Source organism: Sorex fumeus, unplaced genomic scaffold (genome assembly GCF_029834395.1).
Source record: "Sorex fumeus unplaced genomic scaffold, SorFum_2.1 ptg000098l, whole genome shotgun sequence".
Lineage (NCBI taxonomy): Eukaryota > Metazoa > Chordata > Mammalia > Eulipotyphla > Soricidae > Sorex > Sorex fumeus.
In genome coordinates, this window is record NW_026606155.1 from 72,030,878 (window position 1) to 72,036,689 (window position 5,812).

Consider the following 5,812-nt stretch of genomic DNA (forward strand, 5'->3'; position numbering starts at 1 on the left):
CTCAGAGCCCAGAGCTTCTTGTTTATCCAGGACAGGTAGACTTTCTTTTTCTAGAGTGTTTGTTGTTTTGTTTTTTTGTTTTTGTTTTTGTTTTCCAGAATCAGACCCAATTATATTTTTGTCTCTCTTTGGAGAATGTCCACCATTGATCTGAGCACACAGCAACCTTAAACCAAGTCTCAGTCATCTCCCCATGGCCAGGCAGCACCTTTAGGCCTGAGGTCCCAGAACTCAGCCCAGCATGTGCTAAGGATAAGGGCAGTTATTCTCCAGGGATCACTGGTCCCCTGAGGGCCGGCACCCTGGAATAATGCACACACAATTTAGTGCACAGTTTCAGCAGTCCCATCGGTTCTTCAGACCCTTTTCTGATATAGATCATCATAAATATTCATTTTTAATTGGAGAAAATCATAAAGCACTCACAAATGTTTGGTGGGGCTGAAGCAATAGTACGGCGGTAGGGTGTTTGCTTGCACGTGGACAACCTGGGTTCGATCCCTGGCATCCCATATGTCCCCTGAGCACCACCAGGACTAATTCCTGAGCGCACAGCCAGAAGTAACCCCTGATCATTGACCCAAAAAAGCAAATAAATAAATAAATAATATTGAGCCAGACTCTTACCTAGGGCAAAGACTACAAACAGGGGGATGCTCCAAGATCTGTGCCTCTCATCCCTGACATGCTCCACCCCACCCTCAACCCTGACTATCCCTCCCACCCGCCCCCCCAGACCGAGGAGGACAGGAAGAACCTGCTACGTCTGCAGGACCTGGTGGACAAGCTGCAGCTCAAGGTCAAGGCCTACAAGCGGCAGGCTGAGGAGGCGGTGAGTGGCCAGCGGGGCCCAACCCGGAGGAAGGACACGGGGGAGCTGGTCCTCCAGACCCGGAGCTGAAAAACCCTGGTGTCTGTCCCCACCCCCCCCCCCGACCCCCGCAGGAGGAGCAGGCCAACACCAACCTGTCCAAGTTCCGCAAAGTGCAGCACGAGCTGGACGAGGCCGAGGAGCGGGCGGACATCGCCGAGTCCCAGGTCAACAAGCTGCGGGCCAAGAGCCGTGACATCGGCGCCAAGGTGGGTCCCCGCTGACCTCGGCTCCCCCTGGCCTCTCCATATCAGACCCTGCCCCCTCCATCACCCTCTCCCCGACAGTGCCTCCTCCACGCCCCCCTACAAATGAGCCACAATGTGGGGACAACTCGGTCCTGCTCTGCTCACAACAGTTTGGTGAAACCCACTGCTGGGCTGGTCCACAGTCCTAGAGGACTTGATTTGTGGATACCCCGTGTGCCTCATTCCCCCACCCCACCCCACCCCCATCTGTTTGTCTCCACTCCTCTGTCGCCCGGTCTTGCTTCAGGTTGGCAACCAGACCTAACAAGAACATTCTGGAGGGCATCCTGGTGGCCGGAGGCCACCTCCCTTCTGCCCAACCCAGAGGCCTCTCTCCAGCACATGCCTCCTCACCCCCCAAGAGTCCTCCTCCCCCTCAGGGCCCCTTCCACCGCGGGGGGGCACCTCCCCCACGTCCTTTTCTGTGTGTGCCCACCCAACAGTCACCGTGCATGGCTCACCTGAGCCTTGTCTCCTTCCCAAAGGGCTTAAACGAGGAGTGATTTGGCCACCTCCCCTTGCGGTGCCCACGCAGCTCCGGGCCCCGAGCCGACAGCACAGCCCTTTGGAGGAAGCAGAATAAAGCGATTTTCCTTGAAGCTGAGAGTTTGCCTCCAGACTCTTCTTCGCTGCTTGTCAGCCCTTGGGCCCAGGGGACACGAGTGTGGGACACAGGGCAGTGGGGGCTGCTTCAAAGGACAGAGCTGGGAGGGCTCCTGGGCACCCCGGGAGGCTCTGGAAACCCCTCCCCCCTTCCCTCCTCCCAGCCAGGAGGCAGCTGCCCTCCTGCAGATCCCGGGTCACAGGGATCCAGAAAGCCCTTAGGTCCCAACTAGGCACATGGAAAACCCTCTGCTGGGGGCCTGCACCCCAACTTGGACCCCTTGTTACATTAGGGACAAGGGGTAGAGCAGAGGGGTGCTGATCGGTGCCATTTCTGGCCCCCGAGCAGTGACCTACCTAGGCGGTTGGACAGAGACAGTTATCTGGGAGGACAGCCACTGCTCCTTCAGACCCAGCACCCCACCCCCTGTCACCCCCTGTCACTCTGCTCCTCCTCTTCTTTCAGGGCCTTAGGTCTGGTTTCCTCCCTCCTCCCGCCAGTAAACTCTATTTCCAGATGCCCCTGGTTGGGCTTGCTGGGCAAGAGGTGTCCTTTGACCCACCATGATGGCTGTTTCTGGGTGGGGGTGGGGGGTGGGCGATGGGGGTCAGGCAGTTCACACATGAGCAGAACTGGGGGCTTGAGAAGGCCAGGGACAGGTCTCTGGAGGACCCAGTAGTGAGGAAGGAAGAAGCACCTCCCCCAATCTCTGATGCCCCGCTCCCTGGGGGTGCTCAGGAAAGGCTGAGATGTGGGGCCCCAGGCTGGGGTAAGGACAACAATGAGACCCACGTCTGAGTCAGCCTTCCTCTGGGAGTGCAGATGCCCCAGTTCCAGCCTGAGCAGAACTCCCTCCCCATCCCTCTGAGCTCTGAACCCCCGCAATGCAGCAAAGCCAGAGGGAGACCCCTCCAGGGAGGAGGGGGACAGTGTGGAGACCAGGAGAAACGGGGGGGGGGGGGGGCGGCAGGAAGACCTGAGAGGGGCCTGGAGAAAGAGCATGACCCTGGGGGGAGAAATGAGGGTGGGGACAGGGAGGGCGTCCAGGACAACCAACACAGGGAGAAGATTCTGGAAAGGGACCCACCCACGCCCCATTCTCCTCACCCTTGTCCATTCTCCGGCCCTGGCGCTCCTCTCCCAAGGGACAGACTGGGAGAACGGTGAGGAGCGGCGTTAACGCTCCGAGAGGCAGAGGAGGGGAAACCAGAGCCCGCAGAGAGAGGCCGCTCTGGACGCTGAGAGGAGGCGACGGAGCTGAGTCCCGGTAGAAAAGGAAGAAAGGGAGTGATGGGGGTGCGGGGGGGCGGGAGTTAGGTCCAGGGAGGAGACCTCAGTCACCTTTCGACAGGAAAACCAGGAATCCCAGTGAGGAACAGGGCCAGGAGGGGCAGGCGGGTCCCTGGTGCAAGAGGTCCCGGGCCAAGTAGAGAGCAGCACAGCGGGCAGAGGCCAGGCTGAGCTCAGCCGACCCCGAGAGGGGCGCAGATGTGGTGCCAGGGAGCATCTGTGGCCAGCGCCGACCTCTCAACGGGAACCTAGGGAGGGAAGGTGGAATCAGATGCGGCAACGGCAGACCAAGGGACAGGGGCCTGGCGGAGGAGAGATGAGCTGGTGCTGAGGAGGGGCGCCCAGCCTCCCGCTGCCCTCCCCTGCGGCCCCTCTGCCTCCACCCTGGGCCCGGTGCGCTCACCTTCAGCCGGCATCCCCACCATCCCAGCTCCCACTGGACCCACGGAGAATGAGGAGCTGCCCTGGGCAGCCGCCGCCGCGTAATGGAGAACAGGCGTGGACGCAAGTGCCTGGGGAGTGGTGGGGGGCCAAGGATAGGAAGAGGAGGACAGAGCAGGTCATTTGGGGGGGGGGCGACAGAGCCCGGCGAGCACGTGAGCCACCTCCCTTCTCTTCCTCCTCCTCCTCCTCCTCCTCCTCCTGTCCTAGGAGACAGCTCCTGGCCGCTCAGAGCTCGGGGTGCCCCGAGGACAGAGCTGGGCCTTGTCACCAGGACCTGACCCAGCCCCTGGTGTCCTCAAGCCCTTATCATGTCCCCGAGGTCGATGGGGACCAAGAGGTGACGCACTGAGCTACAGGCGTCATTGCGCCTAGCTGGGCCCCGAGTGACCTGGAATCGGCACAGGCAGCCCGGATTCTGGGGTCACGCTCTGGCCTGGGCACCTGAGGGAGAGGGAACGGGGGGTGGCTTGGGTGTCCCCAAGTGCTCTGCATGAGAGAAGCAGAATCGGGAGGTGGCTGCACGGGGCGGGGAGGGTCTCTGGGGGATGTCGGATGGGAAACCGCCCTCCAGCAGGCCCCCTCCAGCCCCGCCTCCCCACGGGAGCTATATTGAGAGGTGTCTGTAGATGGGGTAGACAGGCGAGAGACAGAGCAGGGGCATCTTTGTCTCCCGGACGCCGTGTCCACTTAGTCATAACAGGCACGGCCTGTGGCAGGCCTGACCGTGATCTCGAAGAGGTCGCATGGTGTCAGGGTGAGACAGGGCAGTCAGGGCCCACAGCACTCGGGGACTGCCACCAACAAGAAAGGTTTGTGAGGCTGGCCCGAGGGCCAAGTCCCGTAGCAGTACCTGGGCACGGGGAGCAGCCTGCAGGCCCTCCCCCGCCCCCTGAATGCATGCCCAGCTGGTGTAAATCCCCAGGCCCGCTGACTCTCCAGGCAGCCTCAGCCACACCTGCACCCTCTGGCAGCCCCACAGGCGGAAGGGAGCTGCCACCCCTCCCTCCGGGTCCCAGGATTAGCACCTCAGCCTCTCCCCACCCCCACCCTGCCAGCAGCAAAGAGCAGGGGGACTCTAAGGGAGGGGTGCACAGCCAGTAGGGAGGTTTAGGGGGGGTGTGCACGGACATGTGGCGTGTCTGCATGTGGCACGTACGTGTGGCATATCTGCGTGTGGCATGTCTGTATGGTGTGTCGGCCTGTGACACATAAGCGTGACAAGTATGTGTGTGGCGCATATGCGTGGCAAATCTACGCACACGCCTCCAAGCATGGCCTGGGTGGGTGAGGGTCCTGGGCAGTGAGTCTGGGGGGAAATCAGGGCATTGTTGGGGACCCCCTTCCTCACAGTGAGGCTGACTGGGAGCATTACGGCTGGAACCTCAGGGGGCTCCCCAGACCAGCACAGAGTCCAGGTTCTGGGAGGGCATCTGTCAGGAGCAAGGGGAGCAGAAGGAGAGCGGGTGCCCATGCAGGGAGGCACCCAGGCCCTTTCCCGGGGAAGGGCAGCTGAGTCACGCTGGACAGATTCCCTCCTGGGGCCTCCGGGCTCCAGCTCCCATCCCCAGCCCAGTGTGAGGACAAACTAGAGTAGAAGAGAGGGGTGCTGTGGGCTGGGGGATCATTTGGCCTGTGGGAGAAGGTGACCCTCATCCCAGCAGGTGCCAGCCACCCTCCAGGTTAAAAATAACCAAGGTGAGGGCCTTGCTGGCAGGCCGGGGCAGGGGAGCGGGTTCGCAAAGGTCCTGTCTCCCTACTATCTGCCCATCAGTCCTTTGGGGGCAGGAATGTGCCCAAGGACTAAAAAAAGGCCCTGGAGCCAGAGGCACTGGGGCGCGGACCTTTCATGGGCAAATCTGGAGGCCCTGCTGTCCTCCTGTCACCTCGGAGCCAAGGGATCAGGGGGGAGGAGCTGGCAGAGAGGTGGGAGGAAGGACACCCCGGGCGGGCGGGGGAAGCGGCAGTGACATATAAGGGACTGGGACTCCCGCGCACATGCAGACGCTCCTCAGGACCAGGTAAGAGGGGGTGACCAGCACAGAACCCAGAGACAGGGTGTACAGTCGGATGGGCCGTAGGGGCCTGGCAGGAACTTCTCTGTAGTCCCCCGAGTCCCTGAGTCTGAGGGGGAACCAGAGCCACTTCTCTCCTCTGTCCCCGCATGTCACCTCCGCCCTCTGCGTCTCCCACACGGTCTCCATTCTCCCCTGCCTCTGCCCTTCCATCCCGCTGTGGACTCTGATCTTGCTCTGCCCACCCCAGGCTTGTCATTCCCTCATCTCTTGTCTCTCCCTGGCCCTGTTCCTGTCTGTCCTGCTCCCTGGGGGCGGGGGGGGGGGGGCGGTTGCAGGCTGT

The 5,812-nt window shown here is 61.6% G+C and overlaps 1 long non-coding RNA gene across 1 annotated transcript; it reads right to left on the reverse strand.

Annotated features, from left to right (window-relative positions):
• Nucleotides 1-1,584: 1,584 nt before the first annotated feature.
• Nucleotides 1,585-3,530, reverse strand: LOC130041921 (uncharacterized). The gene is made up of 3 exons (XR_008795075.1): nt 3,417-3,530; nt 3,065-3,261; nt 1,585-1,682 (listed from the first exon to the last, which is right to left on the reverse strand). It is a non-coding gene; the product is annotated as an uncharacterized LOC130041921 (long non-coding RNA).
• Nucleotides 3,531-5,812: the final 2,282 nt, after the last annotated feature.